At 44.9% G+C, this 12132-nt stretch overlaps 1 protein-coding gene across 1 annotated transcript in view; it reads left to right on the top strand.

The window, feature by feature from the left end:
- Positions 1-3951: 3951 nt before the first annotated feature.
- LOC107383382 (oxysterol-binding protein-related protein 3) overlaps positions 3952-12132 on the top strand; it is a 42552-nt gene continuing 34371 nt past the window's right edge. The window contains exon 1 of the mRNA XM_015955948.3: positions 3952-4084. The gene's annotated coding sequence lies outside the window, so the exon portion shown is untranslated. The remainder of the gene's footprint in view (positions 4085-12132) is intronic.

Consider the following 12132-nt stretch of genomic DNA (forward strand, 5'->3'; position numbering starts at 1 on the left):
TATGGACGCAATCTGTGGGTTAGACTCTCTCGGTCGAGCTCTGCATCGCAGTCACAATCCAATGTGCAGAAAAATGTGGCCTTCATGAGTCATTAAAACACAGTCGTCACTCGGTGATTGGGCTGGAGATATCTGAGCAACAACTGTCTGGGTTTCTACACAGCAAGCACCAGGAGCAACATCGCCCTCTGTTGACAGGACACAAAAACACTATTATTATCATCGCACAGCTTTATTAGTTTACTAACTTGTTTTATATTATAAATCTGATTTGTATCAGATGAACCAAACGTCAGGATTTATTTTCTACTTTTGATAAAAGAATAAGTTGCAGCAGAGTGAAGCAACTGGTAGCCTCTCAGCAGCAAGCAGTGAATCAGAACCGATCCAGAACACACACGTTCTGTACCTGAAGGGTGTTGCCTTGCTGACCCATGGGATTAAATCACACGCTGCTGCTCTGGTTGCAGTCAAGTGAATGAGAAGCTTTATTCTGAAGGAATGATGGGAGGGATGGCGCTGGAGATAGGCACCAACCCCCCCCCCCCCCCCCCCCCCCTCCCTACACACACACACACACACACACACACACACACACACACACACACACACACACACACACACACACACACACACACACACACACACCCGCGACCCCACGTGGACAAAGCGGGTTCAGACAATGGATGGATGGATGGAAGGAAGGGTGCAGTAACCACAGCAGACCTGTAGAGGGCACAGTAACACACCACCGGCTCAGATGCTGCTTGTTCTCTGCAAAAGGATGGCAGTAGACATGAACACATTCATTTTCCTGCTTTTATCTTGTTGGAGACACTGCTGGCGTCTTATTTAGAGTAACTCTGATTGGACCTCATTTGAAAGTCAATTTCTGACAATCTCTTGCAAATCTGTGTGAGTGCAGACAGTATCAGTCTCTGTTGTCAGTGAGACCAGGGTGTAGTCCCTTGTTGCTATTATACGTGCACTCCTTAGATGAGTGCACGTATATTTAACAGTACAAATGCACGTGATAGGAACCCAGAGAAAATGAAATTTGTGTTTGCCTTATTCAGAATACTGCGTCATCAGAAAGCAGCTTGACACAATTTCTTTAAACGCTGCTGGCACTTCAAACTTCTACATTTTCAGACACGCCTAGCTGGTGCTCCTTTTATTTATTTATTTATTTATTTATTTATTTATTTTTACCAAATTACTTTACCCACTCCACCTTCCTTCAAGTTTTCTGTTTATTTATTTATTTATTTATTTATTTATTTATTTATTTATTTATTTATTTATTTATTTATTTATTTATTTATTTATTGTTCTTTCTGTTGCCATGGAAGTAAGCCCAGGCAGGAAGTCAGATTCTTATCCATGCAAAAAAGGGAATTTGTTTTGTTGGATAAACAAATCTACAGCAGGAAGGTGGTTCTCTGAGCCACAAGGACAGCTCAGGGGCAGGGCTTTCCAGTCAAAACAGGAGCAGAAACATAAACACTAACCCGTGTCCGCCCACCTAATCGTCCTTTCTGGGTGCGATTACACAACCTGGCCCATCCTTTAGGCCTTAGGCAGGGAAAGCTGCTTTTTGAAACCAGAGGGTCCACGGAAATTTTTCTATAACCTAGGTCTCCGGACCGAGAGCAATTTGATGAAGTGAACTACGAAGAGACATATCTTCAATTCTAAATTCTTCTTTAAAAGTTTGAGTCATACTATGTATTTTCATCTATTGACTCAAACTTAAATTAATTAAGTACAAGAGATACTTAAATAGATGCAGGCTTGTGTTGTTTTCATGTCTTTATTAAGTTTAGATGCAGTGTTTTATACTTCATCAGCAGTGGTGGATGTAAAAAGTCTTCTTTTATGTTTTGTGGATCAGCAGCTGAAGCATTATGGAGCCACTGCTCTAGACAATCGTTGCACAGATTTAAAGGCCAAGTTCTTCCAAGAAATCGTCTTTTCTTGTTCTTTTTGAAATACGATCAGTCACTCTGAGTTTAACATGCAACCTAAATGTGAGTCTTCTGCATTAGCCGCCAAGAGATGAAAATGCAGGTGTTGGTCATTAAATTAGAATGTCATGACAAAGTTGATTTATTTCAGTAATTCTATTCAAAACGTGAAACTTGTATATTAGATTAATTCATTACACACATCCATCCATTTATCAGGTTGGGTTGTGGGGGCAGTAGCCTGAGCCGGGAGGCCAACCTGCTGAGAAAACTCATTTTGGCCTCTTATATCCGAGATCTCTTTCTTTCAGTGACTACTCAAAGCTCGTGACCATAGGTGAGCATAGATTGACCGGTAAATGGAGAGCTTTACGCTCCATTTTTCCCTCACTAGTGAACAAGACCCTGAGATACTTAAACTCCTCCACATGGGGCAGGAGAAGGCATGCTACCCTTTTCCGACTTAAGACATGGTCTCGGATTTAGAGGAAATGATTCTCATCCTAGCTGCTGTGAACTGCTCCAGTGAGAGCTGGAGATCTGCAAAAAGCAGAGACCCGATCCTCGGGCCACAAAAACGAATCCCCTCAAAACCTTGGCAGCGTCCAGACATCTTGTCCATAAAAGTTCTGAACAGAATAGGTGACAAAGGGCGGCCTTGGTGGAGTCCAGCTCTTACTGGAAGCGAGTCTGACTTACTGTCGGCAATGCGGACCAAGCTCAGGCAGCTGTCATATCGGGACCTAACAGCTCGTATCATAGGGCTTGGTACCCCATACTCCCAAATTTCCCCCCCAAAGGGTCTTCCAAGGGACGTGGTTGAACCCCTTCTCCAAATCCACAAAACGCATGTAGATTGGTTGGGCGAACTCACACGCACCCTCCAGGACCCTCCTAAGGCTATAGAGCTGGTCCAGTGTTCCACGGCCAGGACGAAAATCACATTGCTCCTCCTGAATCTGAGCTTCGACAATTCATCTGACCCTCCTCTCCAGAACCCCTGAATAGGCTCAGCAGGGTTCCCGCCAGCGCTTTATAAGCCTGGCGGCTCGCCAGGCTTTGCTTGGCCACCCGCCAGGCTAAGCGTCATGCCCAGCCCCCACCCCCTCACCCCCCGACCCTACCATGTCCGCTGACACGAACAGCGCAACGAAACTAGAGCCCTCCATCAGCTGATACTGGTGAGAAACAGCAGGGGAATGTGTGCAACCACCCCACCCCCACGCCCGCTCTCCCGGAGGAGCGCTGCCGGACCGAGCGTGCGCGATTGCACCTGACACATTTGGCCCCTCCCACAAGTGGTGCCTGGTGACTGAAAGAGTACAAAGGTACACAGCAAACTCTTTATTTGTGCTAGGAAATTACAGGAAATGGGGTTTTAGAGGTTACTGTGAAATACATAAACGCAATAGTAAACACACCATCATGGACCAAAGAAGTGACTTCAACGGTGACAGAATACCCCCCAGAAAAGTGCTACACCCTCTGCTGTCCTGGCGGGGAATTGCTTTGGAATACTCCCCAAGTCTGAAGTGTGCAGTTGCACTTGAGCTGATGGAGAAATATAAATTTGCCTTTCGAATCATCCTAACCTTTCCCCCTATTACGCCCCCTTCTCTGGGATACAAAATCTGTTTCTCTGAGGTGAGGCCATTCACGACAGGAAATTGCCTTCAAGGTCCTTTGATGCATTTTAACTTTGTACATGCGATGAAGTTTCCAAAACTAGACTGGCACTGAAACAGAAATCGTCTGGAATTGTTATATTTGCGTATCAGAGGCTGGTTATGTGAACCGGAATGATCTTGTGTTTATTACCACTTCACTACGGCTCACCGGAAGCCCCGCCGTCCGTCATTGCTTGACATATTTGTTTGCGTCACCTCATTCAAAGAACGTTCCCAACCACGCTTGATCGACCCACCCCCTTAGAGTTCTCCTGCACGCTGATTGGCTCAGATCAACGTCAGGCTCTCGAGCTACTGAAACAAACCGCCTCCCGTCCACCACGTCGCTCTGACCGTCGGGCTGTTGAACGAGGAGCTGCTGGATCCCAAGCCTGGCACGGAGCCGCTTCGGTACCGGGATAGGATGCTGTAGTTTCCGCCACACGAAGCGTAAGTTATTCTCTTTGTCAAATTGAACTCCGGAGAAAGTCCGCGCGTGCTCTCCTGCCGTCATCACGCTTCCGTTTGCGGGTTGACAGAGCTGATTGACGGTCTCTGGTTGTCTAAGTGAAAATCTATTCGACAGAATTATTGACAGACTTCTCCTGACACGTGAAGCTTGTGTATGAGGGTCCTAACTATGAACCCAGACTGCGTGTCTTCTCTGGGGGTCATTCCAGCGTTTATTTAGCTAACTTTGACCGGCCTGCTGTCGGCGGGGACACCTGTGGTTGCTCCCTTTGAGTTTGTCTCAATCTCTTAATATTAACGTTAACCAATCCGCTGTGGGTTATCCTCTGACATCATCTTTTATGTGGCCATTTAGTAATGTAACCTGGCTCGTTTGTTTATTTGTGGGATAAACACGGAGTGTTTTATGGGTGAATACTCATATTTGGTATTTTGTTAATAATAATAATCTCCAAATGTTTTCAGTGTTATCGTGCTGCAGATCCATACCACCACTCAGGATTGTTTTATGCATGAGCAGTGGCATCACTTATGGTCTGGAGGCACTCTGCCACTCCAGCCCTCTGTGTGTGTGTGATGCATGCAGCAACTTACTGTAATAAACCCTCAACAGCCACTGTTGGGTGTATCTGCTCCGCTGCTTTTCAGCCAATCACACAGCAGTAACTCGATGCCTTTGGAGATGTAAACCTGGCGAAAGAGACTCGCTGAAGATCAATCTGAGCATCAACATTGAGAAGAAATGGAGAGTTTGAATGTAACGTGGTTGTCAGTTCCAGATTTTCGCCCACAACCTTCTTTAGGGTTTACAGAGAACGGTGCGACAAAGAGAAAATACCCAGTCAGCTGCAGCTGTGTGTCCGTTTTCTTCTGCTCACTCGAGTCAGGCTCATGTAGTTCCAGCAGCGAGGCCCAAACCTGGTAACCTCCACCGGCTCCACCTGCAAGATCCTCAGGCATACCCTGGCCAACATGGAGATATATAATCCTTCAATTGTGTCCTCGGGCGACCCAGGGGGCCTCCTGCTGGCAGACATACCTGAAACACCTTCCCTGGGAGGCATCCAGGAGGCATTCGGGAGCTGCAGTTGTGTGGATGAAACTGTCTTGTTGAGGTCACAGGAGAATTGTCAGACTGGTTCTAGATGATTGTCAAAAACAACCAGTAAGTCAACAATAACTTTGGATTCCTACCAAGGTCTGCAGAACCTTAGAAGCTGCTTCAGAAGGACTCCATCAGCAGCAGACCACACCAGGTGTCTCTCCTTTCAGCTAAGAACAGGAACCTGAGGCTACAATTCACACAGGATCACCAGAACTGGACCAGAAGTGACTGGAAAAATCCTTCCTGGACTGAGGAGTCTGGATTTCTGCTGCAGCCTGACCCTAACCATCTTCTGATGCTGCTTCCAGCAGGATCATGCACCGTCACAAAGCTCAGGTCATCTCTAACTGGTTTCTAGAACATGACCATGAGTTCACTGGACTCCCAACGGCCTCCACAATCACCAGATCTCAGTCCAGTGCAGAACCTTTTGGGATGTGGTGGAATGGAAGCCTCTCATCATGGATGGAGATGATGCTGTCATGCCAGGATGGACCAGAACCTCATGGATGTTTTCAGCACCTTGTTGAACCCATGACATTAATAAAGATGGTTCTGAAGGTAAAAGAGGGTCAAACCTGGGCCTGTAGGTATGCCTAATAAAGTGGCTGCAGAGTGTGAGAGATAGAACTGCCAGTTTTCACAGTGATACAAGTAATCTGGTTCAATTACACATCCATTACTTAGTTATAATTATCTCAGCACAACCGTGTCTCTATTTTTAGTTGGTTAATAATTAATTTTTCTAATGAAACTGATGATGAAAAGTAGACTCATTCATCTGTTAATTGAGAAAATTACTCACTGTACCTGTGAGCTATCAGTGCCCACATGCACATCGTGATGTCACCAAAGACAAATTATGGACATTATGTCACAGCTGTTTTTTTAATTACTAATGTTTAAAGTTTTTGGACAGAATGTTTTTACACACAGTAGTTTACAAACCTGAAGTCTGAGGCCAGAAGTATCGGTCAAAGCAGACAGTTTGGAACATTTCCAGTTGTTTCTAACCCAAAACAGAAATGAGTTAGCTTAGCCGCTGTGTCTGCGATCGTTTAAATAGCCTTCCTCGGGCTCTGTATGTGACTCCGCTTTATTTAGGCTGAGATGTGGCCAGTGTCACTTTTACTTCACAGAACCAAAACACCAGTGAAAAGCAAACGGGGGTGTCAGAGTTGAATCCATCCATCCATCCACCCATCCATCCATCCATCCATCCATCCATCCATCCATCCATCCACCCATCCATCCATCCATCCACCCATCCACCCATCCATCCATCCATCCATCCATCCATTTTCATCAGCTTATCCGGAGACGGGTCGTGGGGGCGGTAGCCTAAGTTGAGAGGCCCAGACTTCCCTCTCCCCAGCCACTTGGGCCAGGTCTTCCAGGGGAATCCCAAGGCGTTCCCTGGCCAGGTGAGAGACACGATCCCTTCGACGTGTCCTGGGTCTACCTTTAGGCCTCCTCTTGTTTGGACGTGCCCAGAAAACCTCACCAGGGAGGCGTCCAGGAGGCATCCGGACCAGATGCCCGAGCCACCTCAACTGGCTCCTCTCGATGTGGAGGAGCAGCGAATCTACTCCGAGCCCCTCCCAGATGACCGAGCTTCTCACCTTATCTCTAAGGGAGAGCCCAGCCACCCTGCAGAGAAAACTCATTACGGCCGCTTGTATCCGCGATCTCGTTCTTTCCGTCACTACTCAAAGCTCATGACCATAGGTGAGGGTAGGAACGTAGATCGACCGGTTAATCGAAAGCTTCGCCTTCTGACACAGCTCTCTCTTCACCACGACAGACCGGTACAATGCCCGCATCACTACAGATGCAGCACCAACCCGCCTATCAATCTCAAGCTCCACGAGATACTTAAACTCCTCCACTTGGGGCAGGACCTCATCCCTGACTCGGAGAAGGCATTCTACCTGCTTCCGACTCAAGTCAGAGTTGAATATTATTCATAATAAAAACTAAAGCACCTGGTTTTCTCCTAGCCCCATAATTCTTCTGTAGTAAATTTGAAGCCAACACAGAAACAGTAAAAATTGCAGTTCCACACTTGTCCACTAGGGGCTGGCATCAGAAGTGAACAAATCCTCATTGACTCCCATGTTAAAAATGCCATCTTCACAACAGAAATAAACCTGTTTACAGCCTGGTTCAAAAACACATTTTTGGGTTTAATAGATCTAGTTTACACTAATGACAACTCTGAGGGGGGTGAATTTTTTGTAACTATTCTGTTCAAGTGTAATTTAATGTTTAAAATGCTGAATAATTAATGAGCATCAGAGCTGCGTGACTTCAGAGCTAGCGTCGGGAAAGACCTCAGCCTGGGCCTCACATTAATAGATGCTTTCGGCTATTTTGACTCTGAACTACCGGTAGTTGTGTCCTCTGTGTGTTCGTGTTTGGATGTTAATCATGGAATTATTGGACAAATAAGGCAGGCTGTGGTTATTGACTGACTGCACTAACAGATCATCCAAGCAGTTTCTGCTTTGTTTTATCAGGATGCAAAATTATATTTCTGTACTTTATTTTGCTGGTTAAATGGGGGGAAATGCCGTCATTTAACTGCTTGGTTAAACATGTCAGTGGGGCTGCATAAGAACCTTGAGCAGGTGTCCAGCCTCTCCTGTCTCCTGCCCGGGAACAGTTGTTAGAGCAGGCGGCTGGCTGTTCATGTTTCCCTGGGTAACCGAACCGGCTCTGATGCAAGGGCTGTATTCAGACTGGTCATTGGTGGATTTCATAGGGAGACCACAGAAACACTGCAGCTCTTTAGTTGACACTGCTTCTCTTTTGAGTCGCTCAACCGCATTTTTCTCGCTAGTAGTTTGCTGGTTGAATGGGGGAAATTCTGTGCGTTTACCATAACACCGCTTGGTCTAAGACGGGTTGAAATATAATGTATTGGTGTGGCTGCTGGGTAAAAAAATTAGAGCTACATATCTGACCAAGGATAGCGGAGGCTAGCGGGCTTCGCTGTTCCACCGTGGTCAAAGATCCGCAAGTCCGCTGTTGATGACTCGACACTCGGCTCCGTGTCGACACAGCGGAGGACTCGCGGATCTTTGACTGCAGTGGAACAGCGAAGCCTGATGTCCTCGGTCAGCTTACCTAGTTATGATTTTGTTACTAAGCAGGCCGGAGGTGCCTTCACTTTGCTAAAAACACCTGAAAAACTCTGTTAGCTTCAGGTTAGCATGTAGCTAACGTCCCGTTGATCTCAGCCTGTGGAGCATGAGCTGATGTAAAAGGCCACGATGCCCAGCAACAAACGCAGCGGTCTGAGGCTCTGCTTGTAATTGAACAGTCCCGGTCCATATTAGCTCTCCACAGGCGACCAGCACGACTACAGCCTCGCACGGAAGCCAGTCTGCCGTGCGGGTGGGACACTCTGGTCCCTGGTGCCCCTTCTTAGCTTCTTGAATTAGCTAAGAAGCTACATTGGTTCATTTGTTCCAACCGTAACAGCCCCACCCTCAGCTCCACCTCTTTCCCCATGTTTGGATTGTCAGAGCGTAATGGGATGTGTGACACAGTCAAAATGGCGGTGGTGGGAACCTCCCATTTAGAATCAGAAACTTATAACTGGAGTCTATGGACATGAATTGTGTATGTATGTATATATATATATATATATATATATATATATATATATATATATATATATATATATATATATATATATATATGTCGATGGTTTTCTCTGTCACAAACACACTGGGACGGGTTTTAAACTGCTATGAAAATCAGTTGCATTTAAGCATGAATGAGTTGCACATCCGAAGGATAAAACAGAAATTCTCACAGGGTTTGAATATTCAAAATCCTTTTTTACCTCCTCAAGATCATAATTTACAAATCTTGACTTTTTCCTCTTTCCTTTCCTTTACTTTTTTTTTTCCTCAACGCTTTAAGCCTTTGCTCTTAACTCTTTAAGCCCTAGGCCTATTTTGAAGCCTATTCCTCGAAAAATGGTAAACATGGTATTTAATGGTAAAAATAGTTTAGACAGCCTTGAAGTGCTGGTTTTGCTGATTAATTTGATGGGAATTATTACTATTTCTTCTGTAGTGTGAGGGTTGTTTTGAGCCTGTTAAGGAACTTACATCACTTGGGGGTCAGCATCCAGACTTTATTTAAATCTTTAAAATCCTGATTTGAATTTCTTCAGACTTTTAAGATTCGTGTTTGAACTTTGGAGGATTTCTTGCTGTTGCAGCTGACTATTTTAAGAGAAATGTTTTTTTCTTAAGCTGCTTTACTCTGACTTTTGACCCAAAAGAGCAGTAAAAAAGGAGATGAACCAGCTTTTAGTCAAGACTAGGTAGCACAGTGGGCTTTTACTGTGGGTGAGTCACTGGAGACACGAAACAGAGAGAAAATGTAGAATTTATCACTGGAAAGTGGTACGTAAGACACTTTTAACCCTCTGGAGGCAGGCGTTGCAGATTTACCTGGTTACTCCACATATGTATTTCATGAGCATTTTTAAACTCAGAAGTACCCCTGTTGTTCGTCCTTTTATCAGAACTTATTTTGAGCCTGAGAGGGTTAAGGCCTGCAGGTCGTGTGATGTAATTCCAACCCTTTTGCATCATTTTGTCTCAGACTTAAAAACGATCCCTCATGTAGAAACTCTGATTATTTACTCCAGAGAATGTAGTCATGTGACTCACAGGGAAATGGAAAACCGACAGATGATATGGGACATGAAATCATTCAGAAGTCCACTCGTCTGGTTTCTGGGAACTTCATTGAACTTAGGACATAAACAAACCACCACGTTCTGTTTGCTACTTGTCTCTATGACGTCTTCCTTCCTGGCCTCTTGTTGTTCCTAAACATGGACTACAAAATGTGGTTGGGGGTTGTGTGTGTGTGTGGGGGGGGGGGTGCTATCAGTCACTGGCTCAGTGCCGTTCTCTTGGTCCGCCAGCCGATGCCTCCTTCTGGCACATTTTTTTAACAGGAGTTGGGGGTGGAGCACGACTTTGGTGGTGGTGGTGGTGGGTGAGGGGGTGGTGGTGGTGGAGGGGGTGGGGGTGGTTCAACAGTTCCAGCCTGTGGCCTTGTTCAGGTTCATCCAATTTTCATGTTTTAGCTAGAAATATTTATTTGTCCTAATTTTCTGCTTATAGGAATGATATGTTGGTAGTCAAAAAGGAAATATCATCGTAGGGCCAGAGGCAGCTTGTCTAGCTCTAGGTTTAGTGTTAACTTCTTCTTAGCATTGTCATGGTTGCTAAGTGACAGGACAAACACCAAGGTTAGGGCGGAGATAAATCCGAAGGCTAGATCATCCCATTTTTCAACGGCTTGCTTCCGGTCTCTCTGGTCTCATACCACAGCCGCCTGTGAGGACAGGTTAGGCCGGGTCCTTCCAAGGATGCAGCTCCTGAATCTGGACAAAGCCACACGTGTTGTTGTCAGCAAGGTAAATAAATCTTTCCTGTGTTAAAAATGCCTTAAAAATGCAACCAGAAGAAACACACAGAAGGAATATACAAAAGCTGGGACTTGGTATGCATGGAGCTAGGATTGGGGCAATATTCCATATAACTTGTACCAAATTTTGTAACTTGTAACGTGTTTTGTAATTGTAACTTTTTTCTGTAGCATGTAATTCACTTTTTGTAACACGTAATGTTTGTTTTGTAACGTATAACTTTTGTTTTGTAACATGTAATTCTCATTTTATAACATGTAACTTTTGGCACGTAACACGAAACTTTCATTTTGTAACTTGCCGGGGGAAAAAAAATCAATATACAAGTTTTGCAACTGTAGACTGAGATGTGTGTTTTACATAGATTTTCTTTCCTGCAAGTTACAAAATGAAAGTTTCATGTTATGTACCGAAGGTTACATGTTACAAAGTCATGGTGTGTTATGTATGTTAACAAGTTACAAAGCTTGGCACAAGTTACATGTAATATTGTCACAATCCTAACTCCATAGGGTATGCGCCTGTGTCAAACTGAATGTGTCATACCGAAAAATCCAAATAGAAATATGTGTGCCGGTACACGCCTACTGAACAAACATGTTTTTGGGAACTGGAGCACACAGGGTAAACCCATACATGCACCAGGAGAACATGCTCACTCCACGCAGAAAGGCTGCAGTCAAGATTTGAACGCAGGACCTTCTCGCTGTAAGGCACCAGTTCTACCAACTGCGCCACCATGCAGCCTAAATCCTGTCCTGCAGATGGTTTTATTTTTTCTTGCTCCAGCATTTCTGGGCGTGAACATCCAGTGTGACACACTGAATTATCTCTGTCACCTCTCCTCTACACAACACCCACTGAAAAGCTGGTAGATGCACTCCTACTCTTCAGATTCACCAAGCCGTCACTGAGAATAGCCCTCTGTGTTTCACACACATCAGGTGCTGCTTGTCAGCTTCCTAGACCATCTTATTTTTTGTGCAAGTTCTATAAATAACTCCAGTGTTGAATGTTCCTCATGAACAACAAACAAAGATGAATTATTGTGTTGTTGTATCCATAGCAACTTGTGACTGAACAGTAACTCGGACTGTCCCAGCCGGAAGGAGATTGAAGGCGTCTTTTGTGATTCAGCTTTTCAAAAAAAAAATATGTTGAGAAATCTGCAGACATGCTGCTTCTTTGACTGAGTCTCCGTCTGACGGGCTGAGTGCTTCCAAAACAGCTGATTGCTTCATGACACTTTGGGGCTGCTTTGCATCTTTTTAGTTTTTCTCCGACTTCTTTCACTGAATACAGTGTCTGCTTGTCTTTTAGTGGAGAAAACACTCTTAAAACAGCTTCAGTCAAGTCAGACCTGTCATGTGTACACTCAGGGGGTCAAAGGTCATAAAAGAGCTGCTGTCACCTACCATTCCTAAACCATATGCTGCTTTTTCATGTTTCTGTTTAGAT

The sequence above is a fragment of the Nothobranchius furzeri genome, chromosome 11 (genome assembly GCF_043380555.1).
Source record: "Nothobranchius furzeri strain GRZ-AD chromosome 11, NfurGRZ-RIMD1, whole genome shotgun sequence".
In the NCBI taxonomy this organism is placed as follows: Eukaryota; Metazoa; Chordata; class Actinopteri; order Cyprinodontiformes; family Nothobranchiidae; genus Nothobranchius; species Nothobranchius furzeri.